Here is a 16,976-nt window from a genome sequence, read left to right as displayed (position 1 = left end):
ATGGCCTCAAGGATCCTGAGCAAAACTGCCGTCAATGGGAAGCAGTGAGAAAACTTTGCAGGTTGGAGTTGCACCTGGTACATAGGAAAATGGCTGTGATTTTTGGAGGTCAGTCATCTCAGCTCCAGGACGTCGCTGCAAAACTTCAATCCTTCCCTCCATTATAAGGTCATAAATGGGGATATTCGCCAATGATTGCACAATATTCAGCACCATTTGTGACTCCTCAGATACCAAAGCAGTCCAAATCTAAATACAACAAGATCTGTACAAAAAGTGGCAAGTAACATTCACACAACACAAATGCAAGGACATGACCAGTCCAATAAGCAATTATCTCACCACCACCCAGGACATTCAATGAAAATATTATTGCTGAATCCCCTACTATCGACACCCAAAAACTCGACTAGCCATTTAAATACAGTAGCTGCAAATTTCTAAGCATATGATCTGTTATTGCAATGAGTACCTCACCTCCTGACCCCCTGAAGCTTGTCCACAATCTATAAGGCACAAGTCAGGAGCGTGATGGAATATCCCCCACTTGCCTGGATGGGTACAGCTCCAATAATACTCAAGGAGCTTGACAACATCCAGATAAAAGCAGCCTATTTTATTGGCACCACATTTACAAACATCCATTCCCTCCACTATCAATGCCCACACTGTAAGACTGAATAACAAAAGATTTATTTGAGATGATGAAATGCTAAGACTGAGGGTAGTACAGTGAACTGACATAAACCCGATTCTTTATTCCATCCTCCATATTCTTTATTTCACAGATTAATTATTCTGATTTTTCCCTTGTTTCCAGTTTTAAATAATCAGATAACATACTGTGACAATATTCTGTCCTTTGAGGCTCTATTGGCTGTTTGAAACAGCAATCTGATTATTTAGTACAACTTTCTTGCTCTTTCCCTATTTTCCTGCAAATGTTTCCTTAATAAGTATGTATTCAATTCCCATTGAGAGTCGTTATTGGAGCTACTTCTGCCATTCTTTCAAGCAGTGCATCTTCGATTGTAACAACTCTGTGCATAAAATACATTCTCTTCAGGTCCTGGGGAAGAGGATATCCCTCTTCTGCATTATTCTGACCTCCAGGTCCCTACAAATTTTCCAATTTCCCCTTGCCTGTCTTGTTTGGGGCTAATCTCTGTGCAAGGCAACTCGAGACTGTCAACACTAGACCGGGTGTAAAACAATTTTCATATATAGTGCTGGCACCAAGGATCCCAGAACATCCCAGCAGTAGTGAATACATCTTCCCACAGCTAATTAAAGAATCGGCATTATTAGGATGTGGTACTGAATGAATGTCAAGTTTGGGACAAAAGCGTGGGAAAACTCACTCAGACTCACTGAGGAAAAATCCTGTATAAAACACGGTCAAAATGAAACTTAGCTGATTTCTGAAAAAAATTCAGCCCATTGACTGTGAGGGTAAATCGCATTCTGCCCAATGTCCACATCTCAAAGTCCCATGAAATTAATATTGGTCATCTCAGCTCTGTTGTAATGAAAATGCATCTAGTTCAGATTGTGACGCAGGTCCAGCAGATGGATGTCTGATTTTAAAAAGTAAACACTAAGCTAAAACAGCATATATTTATAAGAAGCACAGAGAATGCTGGGGAAATTATGCAGCCCTGGAGAGAAAAACATAGTTAACGTTTTGAGTCTGGTACGACTTTTCAAAACTGAAAGGGGTTAGAAATAGATTTTGAAACTGAAAAGATGCCTTCAATGCAGTAAAATGACCTAAGGTGCTCTCAAAGAGTATTATGAAACAAAATTTTACCCTGAATGACATAAAGAAATGTTAGGGTGTATGGCCTAATGAAACAAAATTTTACCCTGAATGACATAAAGAAATGTTAGGGTGTATGGCCTAATTTTAGGCCAAACAGGAGGAACCAGAAGAGGAGGCTTAGAGATTCAGGGAAGGAATTCTAAAGTTTAGGACATTGACGTCTGAAGGCACAGCAATCAATAACGAAGCACTTAAAATTGGGGATCCTGAAGAAGTCAACCGTAGTTAACTTTGAAGGTTCCAGGCCTATTAGAGATTACAGAATGAGAGAGAACCTGGGCATGAAAGGATATGAAAACAAAGGGGAAGAATGTCTTTGGTTCAGTGAACAGTTCTGGCGTAAGTTGAGACAGGGCAGAAGTTTGGATGATTTCAAGTTTATAGAGGGTAAAATGGGGAGACCAATAAAGAGTTAATTAAAATAGTAACACATGCCACAGCTGAGGATTTCAGAAGCAGATAAATGGAGGCAGGTAAGAGTCATACAACCTCACAGAGGTGGAGGTAGGCGATGTTAGAGATTGTAAGATTGTACTTTTGGGTGATTCTGACTCAATTATCGTAATAGCTAAAATACCTCCCTGCCCACCACCACTGACTACTCCTCCATGGTCACCTACCAGAATCTGAACACCGACTAGCTTCATTTTTCCATCTCAGATCCAAAACACTCTGGCTCAAATATACACCAAAGCCCACCCCTATGATTAGACCCACATCCACAGCCTCCAAAAACCCCCAATCTATTCAATTCCTCACCCTGTCTGTGTTACTTTACCCAACGCTTCACCACCTGGCATTCAATCATGCCTACTAATGTGGCACTGAACTCCATCATTTACTTTACACATTTATCTACTCTCCATCACTGGTGAAGCAGTTTAAGGAGCTTTAAACCTGAGAATAAGACATCCACTGATGAATTCTGTGCACGTTCTATGCCAATCAATTCTGCTGTTGGCGGAGTGGATTTTTGGTTTGGGCTTGACTACTCTGTTGGGAAGGCCTGGAATTGTGCCCACAAATGTCTCCAAAAGATAAATGAATGGTTTTTAGCTTGATTGAGATCAGAAACAGGGTTTCTAACTCTGATTGGGAGATTCAGGCCATTATATTTTGACTAAAGATGTATCGTAAGCGTTAGAAACTCGGTCAGCTAATTTTGAGACGATATTGGAGCAGACTCTGCAAAGTAAAATGGCAATTAGAAAAGTCCCTGGATTGTCTGAGTGAAAAATGCAGAAAAAGAAACGTAGCGTATAGTAATATACTCAAATCTGGAGATGAAACACAGGGAAAACATGTTTTGAAACAGAGTGGAAAAGCTGAATCAGTGCTGATTTTATAGAGCCATGAGGAAGGATACATTTTGTTGATTAGAAGATTTGGCAGAAGAAAGGGAGAGAAAAACACAAGGGGGCAAAAGGAAGGAAGAGAAAAAGACAGGCCATCTGCTTTATATAAATCAAAGAAAGTTACTATTGCCCTGTGAGAATAGCTGACCACATATCAATCCATGAAGTTCCTGAATATTTGTCTTTCTTTTACTTTCACAGGTACCTAAACTGCCAAGGTTTTTAGCAATAAGTCTTGCATTTATTTTAGGTGAGTGGAGAGGGAAAACAGGAGGCTAGTTGCTGCTGCTATTGTGCATTCAATTTAGACTCATACATTGAAGCAGATGCCATTATAATGCTGCCTGGCTTTCTGGATATCTTAACATTTTCTGTTCATTTTGATCAAAAATGGTTTGATTCATGTAATTGTGGAAATGAGCTAAATTTCTCTAAAATGGCCCAGTCATGTGAATTTTTAATATGAATAACTAATGTAAAAAAACAGGGCAGGGTTTGCATTCAAGGCTTATGTGGGTGTGAATTAAGAGCAGGAGGAAGCCATTCGGCCCTTCAAACCTGTTCCACCATGCAATAAGAACTGTTTGTGTTCCAAATTCCACCTACTTATCTATTCCTGACAACGTTTGATTGCATTGTCAAAACGACATATCAAAATCCATTTTACAAATATTCAATGACCCCGCCTCTACCACCTTATGAGGCAGAGAGCTCCAAAGTCATACAATCATCAAAAAAAAATTCCTCTCACCTTTTTCTAGAAGAATGACCTCTGATTTCAAATCAGTGTCCCTTGCATCTGGACCCACCCGCAAGAATAAACATCCTTTTGATATCCATCTTATCAAGGCAATTCAGGATCTTAGACTTCAATCAATTCACCCTTGCTCTTCTAAACTCTAGTGTAAACAAGTCCAGCCTGTTTAAGCTCTCCTCTTTGGGCAACTCATTTATTCCATGTAGCATTTGAAGTAAAGATGACATGGAATCCAAAACTCACACTGAATTTGAGGTATGGTCTCAACTGTGACCTATACAACTAAACCATAACATCCTTACATATATATTCAGTTTCTCTCGTAATAAAGGTTAGCATCCCATTAGCCTTCCTGATTACATGTTGTATTTGCATGCTAACCTTTTGTGACTCATGCACTAGAACACCTAGATCCTTTTGCATTAGTCTAATAGGATTGGAAGCAAGAAAACCATTTATGGGATTCTTTTCAAAAAGCAGAGTAACCTGTTTTATGCCTGTTAAATGTATAAATAGGGTGAGATTGCCGTTAATTCTGATTTGGCGAATAGTTGTTTGCATTAAATGTGATCTGTGAACTGAATGAGTATACAGGCCAGCAACAGGCAATCTTAAACCACATTAAAAGCAGAGCAGTCGGCATGTTCAAGGATGTTACTACAGTTGTGCTTACCCTTTATCCCTGGTCTGTCTCATCAATGTCTACATCAGTGAAACTGTTTTCAAATGCTGTTGAAGTAATGACCTGTTCTCTTATTAGCATTATTAAAGTAGTCTATATATTGAGCACTTTCGTATTATAAGTGTTTGCAAGTATAGTAATTTAAGTAAAGGGACCAAGATCACAAATCTGTTAGAGAAGGGGTCCTTCAAAGAAAAATGTTTGAGAACCTCTGAATTATGTTACAAGGGTTGAAAGCAATCTGGTTCAGTTTCAGACAGTGGCAGGGAGACAGGAAGTACGTGAAATTGGTAACCCCTGAAAATGGTAATGGGAACCACTATGCATAATTACACAGCACCCATTCATTGTACAGCACACTGCATGCCAATTTTGTGTTGTCTGCTCAATAGAACATAAGAACTTAAGAACTGGGAGCAAGTGTAGCTTGCTGTGCCATTTAATCATAGCTGATTTAATCTTGACTTTAATTCCACTTTCCTGCCCACTCTTCATAATCCTTCAACCCATTACTAATTAGAAGTAGTTTCTAGCTCCTCAAATTTATTCAATGTCCCAGCATCCACAGCACTTCGGGGGAGTCAGTTTCTCAGGTTAATAAATGGAAGCCAGATTGAGAGAGAGAGATATGAGCAGTTTACATAGAGATATTGACAGTTTAAGTAAATGGGGAAACTGTTGTCAAATGGAGTATAGTGTGGGAAAATGTGAAGTTGTTCATTTTGGAAGGGAGAACTAAAACCGGGCATTATTTAAATGGTTAAAAAAGAAAGCTTCAACTCCATGGAGATACTTGGCGATAACTGTGCATGAAACACAGAAAGATCCAGATGCAACAGGTAATCAGGAAGGCTAACAGAACATTGAATTTTTTTTTCAATGAGGTTGAAGTATAAGATCAGGGAAGCCTTACATCAACTGCACACGGTGAGACTACATCTGGAGTACAGTGAGCAGTTTTGCTCCCCTTATTAAAGAAAAATATCATATCATTGGAGACAGTTCAAAGAAGATTCAGTAGGATGACCCTGGTAGGGAGTAATTGACTCATAAGTAAAGACCTTTCATTATTCACTGGAAAAGCACAGCAGGCCTGGCAGCATCTGGAGGAAAGGAGCATTCAATGTTTTGGGTGTTACCCTTCTTCAGGGCCGAGGTCCCCAGTGTTCCAAACTTCTGACCCACTTTAGATATACGGTGAGTCCAGTTGAGTTTCTGGTCAATGGTAACCCCAAGGATGTTGATTCAGTCGAGGATTCAGTGATGGGAACAACATTATATGTCAAAGGGGGGTGATTAGATTGTCTCTTATTGGAGACAGTTACTTCCTGGCATTTGTGCGGTGTAAATGTTACTTGCCACTTTTTGGATCAGGCCTGAATATTCTCCAGATCTTGTTGCATTTGAACATGGATTGCATCGGTATCTGAGGAGTCACAAATGGTGCAATATGCAGTTACCAGCAAACATTCCACTTTTGACCTTATGACAAAAGGAAGGCCAGTGTTGAAGCAGCTGAAGGTGGTTGGGCCTTGGACACTATCCTGAGAAACTCCTGCAGAGATGTCCTAGAGCTGAGATGATTGACCTTCAACAACCACAACCATCTTCCTATGTGACAGAGACAACAAAATGTGAGGCTGGATGAACACAGCAGGCCAAGCAGCATCTCAGGAGCACACCTGAGATGCTGCATGGCCTGCTGTGTTCATCCAGCCTCAAATTTTGTTGTCTTGGATTCTCCAGCATCTGCAGTTCCCATTATCTCTTCCTATGTGACAGATATGAGTCCAATGAGCAGGGAGTTTGCCACCTGATACCTATTGACTCAAATTTTGCCAGATCTTTTAGATGCCACAGTTGGTTGAATAGAATTCAGCTGAATTCACCTTTCTTCCATGTTTGAACAAAGGCTGTAATGATGTTAGGAGTTGAATGGCCCTGGCAGAACCCAAACTGGGCATTACTGAGCAGTTTATTGTTGAGCAGGCGCTGCTTGATAGCAGTGTGGACAACACCTTCCATCACTTTACTCATTATCGAATATAGACTGATGGGGCAATAATTGGCCAGATTGGAATTGTTTTGCATTTTATGTGCAGGATATACCTGGTCGATTTTCCACATTGTGTGGCAGATGTCTGTGTTGTAACTGTTAAGCAGTGAGCACTAAGCAGGTTGGGGCACTTCTCATTGGAGTTTAGAAGATTAAGAGGTGACCTCATTGAAACATATAGGATTCTTAAGCAGCTTGACAGAGTAAATACTGAATAGATGTTTCCCCTCATGGGAGAGTCTAGGATCAGAGGGCATAGTCTGAATAAAGGCATACCAGTCTAAGAATGAAATGATGAGAAACTTCCTCTTCAGAGGTTTAAGAGTCTCTGGAAATTTTTGCTGCAGTCAGCTGTGGGGACAGGGTCCTTGTCTATATATTATTCTTGATCCGACTGGTAATCAACGGTTACAAGGAAAATGCAGGAAATTGGATGTGAAGAATGTTTGATCAGCCATGATCCTATTGAACACTGGAGCAGGTTTGAGGAGCCAAAAGATCTACTCCTGTTCGTATTTCCTATCATCTTAGAGAATTTCTCTTCATCCTTTCAAATCTGCTTCCCCTTATCCTAAAGCTATGACTTCTTATTCTAGATTGCCCCACAGGAGAAAACATCCTTTCTGTGTCTATGCTGTTGGTCTCCTTTAGCATCTTATATGCCTCAATTAAATCTCCTCACATTCTTCTAAACTTCAGAGAGTAAAGGCCTAAACTGTTCAAAATCTCCCTTTTTAAGACAAACCCATCATCTCTGGAGTCAATCTATTGAACCTCTTCTGAACTGCCTGCAAAGTAACATTCCTTCTCAAGTAAGGGGACCAAAGCTGCTGTTGCAGTCTCACAAATATGTGGTGAAATTGTAACAGTACTTCTCTGTTTTTATACTCTATTCCTTTAGCAATAACTGGCAAAAATCCACCAGCTCTGTAATGATTTCTGCATGTAATCAGCATTCCTTGTAATGTTCATTGATGGCATGCATCAATATTGTGACTAATTCTAATTCCTAGTACTTTATAAAGCTAGCCTGAATCTGCTGAAGGAAAGGTGCATTGTGGTTACCAGAAATGCTGAGATCATTTGGAATAACACAGTGCTCTAAAGAACTCCAGGCAATGAAGGATGCATCAAGGAAGACTGACATAGCACTGAAAATCTTGGTGAAACAGATGGAAGGAAGGACAGGTATTCTGTCAACAGAGGATGGCAGCAAGTTTCTGAAAGATAATGAGATGTATGAGTAGGTACAATGGACGTCAGTGTGAAGCACTTAACGTCAAGGACTGCTGTATGTGCAGCAACATGTAGTATACTCCCACTTAAGTGCTGAAGTTGAGTGAGTCATCTTCAAATATTTTTTCTGACCCATTGTATCAATAGCTTCACCTGCTGCTCAAGTCACTGCCGTCAGATGTCTACCAGCAATCTCCAAAATTCAGCACTTATCCCAAATGTTCAAATACCACCTCATCCTTGCAGAGTCAGCACTGCAGCAAATCTCACATCAGCTTGTCTCTATTGGCACATACCAGCAACTAGATCTCCATATCAGCTACATCACCCAAACAAATTGCACAACACTCACCGATACCGCCGAAGGTAGCATACACTGGAAATGGAGCGGTGCTCCTGCATGATCTGGTTTCCAATATAGAGTTGGCTCTAGCTATTTATAGGAAAGACTACTGGTAGGACCATGGTCACTAGCTGGGTTGAACCCAGCAAAAATGATAAAATCCTTATCTTAAAAAGAACATTTTCACATCCACTTAACATTTAACCCATAGTCATCCCATAAATCAGTTCTGATTTAACATGTAGGTAAAAATCTCTTACTTTCCCCCTCTATTTTCGCCTGAACTTTATTTTTGTACTTTTTACTCTTTGAACACTCAAAAGCTTCAAACTGGCCTGGCAGTGATGGCAGAGCAGGAAAGCAGTGATGAAGACACATTATTACTGATTGTACACATAGAAACATCGGTCTGGATTCCAATGAAGTGCAACATTTACTGGTTAACTTAGAATTAGGTTGTGGACAAGTGAAACAGTGGGCATGGATTCACTGAATCTATGAAAAAGGAAAAGAGAGCCCCAGTGCAATGTTGTCAGAGGGCAAAGATATACATGTGTGCTATTGAAGACTGAAATGATGGTATTGCTAAATCAGGCAATGGAGAAAAGTTACTTGATGTGCATACCAAAATACCATAGTGCATTCACAAGGCTGTCAGAAAATTTATGTTCACTGTCCAGGAGATGGAGGAATCTAGCATCAACTTGGCACAATTATTAAAGAAGAACAAACTGTTGGTCAACTCCACCAAGACACTTGTGGAATGAGTCATGACACAGCAGTTGAATGGCCAATGTGACCATCACTGGCCGTCCAGCATCTGAGTGCTGCAATGGAAACTCAATTTGTGTCATTTAATGGAGAACAGATGTCTTGATATTTGCTTCTGCTGATGCAGTTCACAAATGGTTTAATTATGAAAGCTTGGCTGAACTCCAACATTTAAATGCTCAGCAGGGAATCTGTTTTCATAAGTTCACATGGAGCTTTTACTCTGATTGAGATGCATCTTTGTAAGTTTTTTTCCCCTTCATTGAACTGTTTGTTTGAAATTCTGCGTGTTTATGCTGTTCTGACCAGGTTAGAAGAGGACAACTAATTCTTTTCCAACTCTTACCCCTCCTCAGACCACATGAGAATTTGAATTTTTAACAAGAGATGATACTGCCAAGGGCTGCAGATAAGGTGACAGGTTGTGTTTTCTTCATATGCACCATTTTTACAGCAGTGACCAGTGTCCATTGCTCAAAGTACTCAAGGCGTATATACATGTCCAGCTGATTATACAATCAATCAATAATTTAGTTAATATTTTAATAACAACTTGATAACAATTTTGTACAAGTCTGTAAATTGAGAATTGATGTAAAACTGTGTTATTGATAATATTATTAATCTATTTGTCTGAGGCTTTTATAGAGTTGCAACAGTTGTAGTTTATTTCAAAGTTGATTTGCAAAGATTGGCAATTCAAGATTGGGTATCGCTAATATGTTTCAGTGGTTCCACAGCGCATAATGCTGAGTGAGCATGGAGGAGTTGGGAAGAGGTGGGGCAGGGGTGACAGGGAAATGGTGGTATGGCAGGGATGTGGAGGTGTCGTGGGGGCACTATGGTCGTATGGAGCATGAAAATGGCATGAGGAAGAGGCATGTGTTGGGGTGAGAGGATATGAGATGTGAGTCGTGGGGTGTTTAATAAACCAACAGCAAATCGACATTCTAATGTCGGGCCCTGCCTACCTCCAAGCTCACGCCTGAGCTGCCTCCAGAGGTGCTGGTGCTGGCTCACTCCATCCTTCCCTTGTCTTCCCTGATGGTGGCTGTTCATTCAAACGATACAAGGTTGCCAAATGGGAAATTTTGTTGATTCGTGTTTCTCTGTTCCAATGGCCTTTTCAAACTCATTTCTGCAAAACAAAAGTATGATTAATAGAGTGGTACATTAAATTGTTTGCAGTTCTACTGTTGTTTTACGCATGTGGCACTTGGTTGCAATTACATGTGCCTATATTCCTTCTCTAGGTGTATATGACTGAATCTTAACTGCCCTTAAGCATATGTAGAAAGCCGCTCAGTACCATCAGTTTACTACAAATATGAAGCAGTTCAAGAATACGTCATACTGTCACCTTCTCAACATCAAGAAAGGATAGACAATTGATGCGGGCCTTGTCAGTGATGCCCATGTTAATGTTTTTGTAGTTTATAACTGCAGGGGGCAGAATAGGCCAGCATTTCCTACATACACAGGGAACTGAGGGGAAGAATCTGTTTCTAACCTCTCCTACTGTACTGCTACAACTTCAGAAAACATACCTATGCACTTCATTAAAGTTTCTGCTAAAATTAGGCCAAAAGAACAAAGACCCAAAGGAAGTCATACTCTGTCCCTTCAAGTATTTTACCGTTTTAAACCTAAGTGTCCTTGTTATTAGCCTCACTGTTATTGGAAATCAATCCTTCCTGTCCTTCCTACCCAGGCCCACAATAATTTTATTCCCCTTGATTAACTCTCCCTTCAACTTCCTCCACTCCAAAGGAAACAAACCCAGAGCTTCTAATCTATCGTCATAGAGAAAGTCTTCCACTCTGAGTACTATCCTCATAACTCCAGTGTGCACCTTCTGCTGTGGCATTACATTCTTCCTGCAATATGGTAACCAAAATTGCATGAGGTACTTTAGCTGTGACCAGATTAGTGTTTTATACAGCTCTGGCATAACTTTACTGAGCTTACCAGCTATGCCTTGTTTAATAAAGGAAAGTATTGGCCAGGCCTCCTTAACTAATTCATCCAAGTATCTTTTTACATTCAAGGACTTTCACTTAAAGGTGCTTCAGTTTCCTTACAGTATTCAGTATTCTCCCACTTACTGATAATTCCCATTCTTTGCTTGTCTTCATCAAATGCGTTACTTTGTACTTTCCTGGATTGATATGAACTCAAAACATTTATCATCCTAAGTAATGTTTCAAGTTAGGATCCTGTTTTCTCAAATATGGAAAGTCTTTTACAGTATTTTTAGAGCGTAGCAACAGTCTTCAGCACAGTTTAAATTCTACTAAGATATTAGAGGTAAAGTTTCTACTCGGCTATTACAAATCATTGTTCTCAGAAGAAAGTTCTTAACATGATTGAATACATGCAAAGAACTCTGTCCCAACATTGTTAGAGAGCACACAAAGGAACATTTTCATGCTATTAACTTTAAACCTCCCTAATCTTAATTTTATGTAAGCTAGTTTCTGATAGTACAATGAATTAATACTGAAGAATTCACTCCAAATTGATCCCTGGCTTTGGGACTGTATTGCAATTAAGTATTATCATGAGGCCCAAATTTCTTCATGTCATTGTAAAGCTTACAATATAAATGTATCTGTTGACGTTTTTAAATAATCCAACTGAAAGAGTTTTAAGCAGTTTTAATACAGATTATTTTGAACAGCACACCACAGTAAAAAAAGACGCAGTTAAGGACATATTTGCAATCTTTATCCAAGAAGCAACAAGGATGGCTGCAGTGAAAAATGTAAGTGATGTGTTGATTGAGCAGAAAGGTTCTTAGTGCTCTTCTGCATTTATAAACACGATTGGAACAAAGTAAGACAGGTTCAAATCTTTAGTGCGCGCACTCACACACACACAAACACAAACACACAAACACACACACACACACACACACACACACACACACACACACACATACACACACACAATTCTTTAGCATTTGTATATTTAAAGAGTTTGTTCAGAATTCAGAATGGACACTGCCTCACCTTTAAAAACAAACAGGCTAATCCTGATATTCTTTAATCTACATTTGAAGAACGTAAATGTCAGGCTAGTGTTTTGTTCACTTTCATAGTCAATTGCAAACCTTGTGTCCTATAGGGATCAGAAATGTACTACATGTTTTGCAGAATTTATGGCTTATCTCAGAAGATGGCAGTTTCCCAAGTTAGAAAGAAAGGTGCAGCATCACATGCTCAAAACACTAAATCAGGATTGCAATCCTTGAGCTAGTTTGATTAATACGGTTGATAACTTCCAGCAGGAATTACTCACCTAGATGATTGCCAACAGGTAATCTATCACTTCTTGAAATTAATGCCAATATTTAAATTTAATGCTGAGAGGAGGAAAGTTTTATACAGAAGAAAAGTTTTATGCACAAAGGCTGATATTTAGAGAAGACTGCTGAGCATTACATTGAAAGGTTAGAGACATGGAAAGACTCCAGGAGCACTTTCTCAATTTTCCAATTAATTTACGTTATAAAAAGAAGTTCCTTTCCATAAGTGTTTCCAAATATCGAGGTCCCTAGAACAGTAAAATAGGATTCCAAAAAAAGTTTTATTGTGCTTTTTAAAAAAATAACTAATATAAATTTAAAGTTATTTTTAACTTGATTATCAATTAACGAGGGAATTGAATTTTGTGATTAAAGGACAAGGGAGGAGGAAGTCAACAGCTGATTTATATATTTCCCAACTTTTATTTATGTTAAAAATAAAGCAGAGATGGGAAACAAACTATTGTCTCACTGCCACCAGCTACTGTTGTGCAAAGGTGTAATATACTTCAATGATTTAATGATAACTAGGTTGATAAGCACACTTTTAAAACAAACACTTATCTCAACCACAGAAGTCCTAGTCAAATATTGCATGAAATCATTGTGAAGAAATTTTTTGTTCCTCTGACTTTACGTTCTCAAAAAAGTTATACATTTGCCAAATACCTTTGTGAGAAGAGAGTAACACTTTAAAGGATTTCTAACTCCTCACAAGTTTGCTCAGGAGCAAATCCACAGGAAAGATTATTTTGGTCACATCTTCATTGCAGCCAAGTCAGTCTGGAATCCCACGTCATTTCATTGGCTTTAAGAACATGTTTTCGAGATTGTTTTTATTTTTTTTGAACCAATGTTTTGGTTCCAAAATTTAGCAGAGCAAAGAGGTCAAAAACAAAAGGTTATGTATTGAGAGAAAAAAGTACAATAGGTGCAATGCAAAAAAAATGTACAAGGTAAAGCAATTTAAGAAAAGACATAAACAGAACAAAGTAAAGATGAATGGAGGACAACGTATGCAATAAAATGTAAACAATATTTCATTTAAATTTGTGCATTAGTGTTCAATGTATATATATGGATGCGTCTGTCATTATTAATATTTAAGCAGCTTTGTTTTTTACAATATTATTAGTTCATATAGCACTACAGAGCATTCAATGAAAACTTACAAAATAACTGAGTACTAGTAGTAAAACTAAATACCTCACCAAACAGGAAGACAATTCTGCCTATTTCTTAGTGCAGCAGAGAAACAGGAGCACAGAGATTTGAGAAGCCATCTTCATTAAAACAAGTGGTAGCTTCAGGAAACCTAATACTGAAGCGAAAGGCTGAGAAATGTCAAATACCGTGAAGGGGACTTAACATGCCAAGGTCATGCTGTGAGCACAGACGCTGCTGGATGGAGTGGAGTGCAGTGCAGCAACAGTATCAGCAATAGTATTGCTCCAACGAGCCAAACAAATTAGAAGCTTTCGACTCCACAGCTTGTCCCTCAGAAGGTCTGTCAGCAGCTACCTTGTATAAATATTCTGCGCCATGTACAGAGAGCAAATCTTGGCCCAAACTAACATGAGGTAACATAAGAACTGCACTGGCAAGGATATGCTGGATTAGATGAACTGCAAACTGAAGACAACATGGATTGAATCAATCAGACACTATAAAATATTTTTTAGAGCCTGATGTGTTTTCATAGTTATAGGGATCTTGGAATTTTCTTTCAGAGCAAAGATGAGTAAGGACTTTTTTTTTAAATTCAGGAATATTATTTTCATAAGTTCCTGAAAAAGCAAGCACTGTTTCTTATGCAATCACTGTGTAACGTATTTGTGATAACTTTACACTCAGATGCAGAGTAAGATACTAGAGCTACTGTACATCTGGACAACAAGGTTATATTACAGGATTTCAGAACCATAAAAGCTAAGGAGGTTGTTGTGAAAATGAGTCCAGAGGAGCACAACAGGATGTATTAAAGCTATTTGGAGTACTGCTATTAGCTGAGCTGTTTTGAAGTAATTGAAAGAGAGCCAGGCATAATTGTGAAACTTCTATCAACATGTAATAGGTTCACAAACAGGGCACGTAATATTGCTTAGGATCAACTGGAATTCACAAAACAACGCCAATTCTGCATACAAAACAACAAAGCCAAAGAGGCATGTTCACATCTGATTATTGACTTATTGTAATTTAAATTGTTTTATTTTAATATTGTTACCAATGGAACATGAACTCAGGAGCAAAGACACAGCTCATGTATACTTAATACTGCCTTCCTCAAAATTAGCCATATTAATTTCCCCTACTCCAATTCTGCAGTTGATGACCCCTTTCTGAAAGCTGGTTCCATGGGCACCGCTCACTCTATCATGCCTTGCTCTAGCAGCAATTTTCCACATATGAGCCCTGGTGGTGAGTGCAAAGAAGCTATTCAATGCAGGGAGCATCACGGCTATTCCTTACCTGATGCCTGTGTATGTGCATTCAGCTTGGATCATTAGCCAGTAAACAGAAGCAAGAACCCTGCTCGAACTTTTCCCTCCCTCAGAATAAGACTCCGAAGCCAGTTGAAGCACTGCCATTGCCAACGTGGCTAATGTCGGAAAATTCAACACAAACTGAGGATTGAACTTGGGATATTTGTGGTTTGCAGGGTTCATATTTACTTACTGAACTCGCCGAGCTATCGGGAGAGCCAAAATGAACTTTTAACCTTTAATTCTTTCTGTGGTATTGGTATTGGAATCCTAAAAGAAAAGTGGCCTTTGTAGTATATTAATGTGTGGGAACGATTTTATTTTTAACTACAGATAATAATTGATGATTTATAAGCATTTTGTCATCTAGCGTAATCACAGGGTAAAGAGATGGGGACTAAATGCCTTTTTCTCAATTCTGTCAATTTCCTGGTGTCTTGTCTAAAACAGGTTTGGAATAAATTGAGTGTTAAGCTTGGGAAAAATTCAACTTCACTTTTGGTTTCAATTCAGGCAATATTTCTGAACACTGATAATTAAATTGTCTTTAGTGGCCACATTATTCCTAATAACTCATGAATGATGATATCAAAAATCTACTTACTAACTACGTACAAAGCAGAAGCTTGGTAATAGTGAATGTCCTTTTTAACATCAATGTATTAAAAGCCAGAAAGAGACAAAATTTATGATGACTCAGATTCGTAAATGCTAACGAGTAAATTAGCTTTAAAGAAAAGCAAATCAATACCCATCATACAGAATACTCTTACATTTCAGAACTGCTGCTGATCACAGATTGTCTCTAAATATAAACTGTAACAGAAACCCACAGAGACCACCCCACGACAGCCTATAAAAAGAGCAAGGAACAAAGGGTATTGAGCCTGAAGAAGCCTCAATTTCCCAAGACACTCAGCCTCTGTCACATCAAGCCTCCAATTAGTCACAAAATTTTACGACTAAGGATCAGCAGGCTTGTGCAGTCTCTTGTCATCTTGCAAGTTTTCCCAATAACAGTATATATTAAGCAGCCTTAAAGCAATTGTTCCAAAAGACAATTTATGTAGCATAGCATCAGCTTCAGATAAAGGGAATTTTCACTTTACGTTTGCAACACAGCCTTGCTGTGTCTTGCAGTTTCCTCGACACTTTTCAACCTTTTACCTCTCCTCTAATCGGTCACTGAGTTAACTGACCTGTCCACATCATTATTGCCTATTAATTGCTTCTACCTACATTTTTTTTAAGTGGTTGCCCTATGAGAGGTCCTTCTCTTCAAAGTTTAATGCAGCTGGACCAACAATCAATGGACCTTTAACAGAATAATTGTGAAGGTTGATTAGCTGTCAAAAACTCTTTTTACAGTGTTCACAAGCGGTAAATCTCAGTTCTAAGCCTGAAATACTTCACGAGTCATCTGGGTCTTCATCCAAGACTGATGCATTGCAAAGTGGTCAATGACAAATTCAACAAAGTCAAAAGAATAAAGAGATACGTAAAGTTAAACTGTCTACTTTTATAGAGTGTAATCCATAGCTAGTATCATGTACTTATAAACGGGCACTGTTGTTGTGTGATAATATTTTCTAGTTCAACATTTTCATGGTTAGAATCATGACAGACAGACAATTTCAGGATTCAGGTTGTGGACCAATTATCTCAGTTTAACTAATTCCACAAGACATTATATAAATACCACTTTACCACCATGTTAATACAAGATTCCACAAAACACTTTCAAGTGTATTAATGTATTATATCAACATTACAGCCACATACCTCGGGGTACAATTTTAAAGAACTTTTCGAATTATACTGTACCTGGTCAATGTCGGACAACCACCAATCAATCAGGATTGAGCACAGATGTGAGTGAGAAACCCCAAAATTCCAATGTTGGCCATGGAAATTAATCTTTCCTTCTGGAGGGGCTTCCTTTTTCAAGAAGGTGTTCATTCAAAATCCCTTTATTCCTGCAAAAACATCAAAGGGAAATCTATTAATATGATCACATATGGCTCAGTCAGATTATAGTGTGAACAATCTAATGTGAACAGAAAACATCAGGCGAGGATGAGTGTTGATGGATATGTTATGATGGATATATTTTGGGTGGCACAGTGGCAGGTATCTCACAGTGCTAGAGAGCCGGTTTTAA

At 38.7% G+C, this 16,976-nt stretch overlaps 1 long non-coding RNA gene across 1 annotated transcript in view; it reads right to left on the bottom strand.

Moving 5' to 3' along the window:
* The window catches only part of LOC132210545 (uncharacterized), a 127,860-nt gene extending 114,233 nt beyond the window's left edge, over positions 1-13,627 (bottom strand). Inside the window, exons 1-2 of the long non-coding RNA XR_009446688.1 lie at positions 13,541-13,627; positions 9,994-10,160 (exon numbers count right to left, since the gene is read on the bottom strand). This is a non-coding gene — a long non-coding RNA (uncharacterized LOC132210545). The remainder of the gene's footprint in view (positions 1-9,993; positions 10,161-13,540) is intronic.
* Between the last annotated feature and the right edge of the window lie 3,349 nt (positions 13,628-16,976).

Source organism: Stegostoma tigrinum, chromosome 1 (assembly GCF_030684315.1).
Source record: "Stegostoma tigrinum isolate sSteTig4 chromosome 1, sSteTig4.hap1, whole genome shotgun sequence".
NCBI lineage: Eukaryota > Metazoa > Chordata > Chondrichthyes > Orectolobiformes > Stegostomatidae > Stegostoma > Stegostoma tigrinum.
Note: the sequence above shows the minus strand (reverse complement) of the source record. Positions and strands in the feature narration are given on the sequence as shown.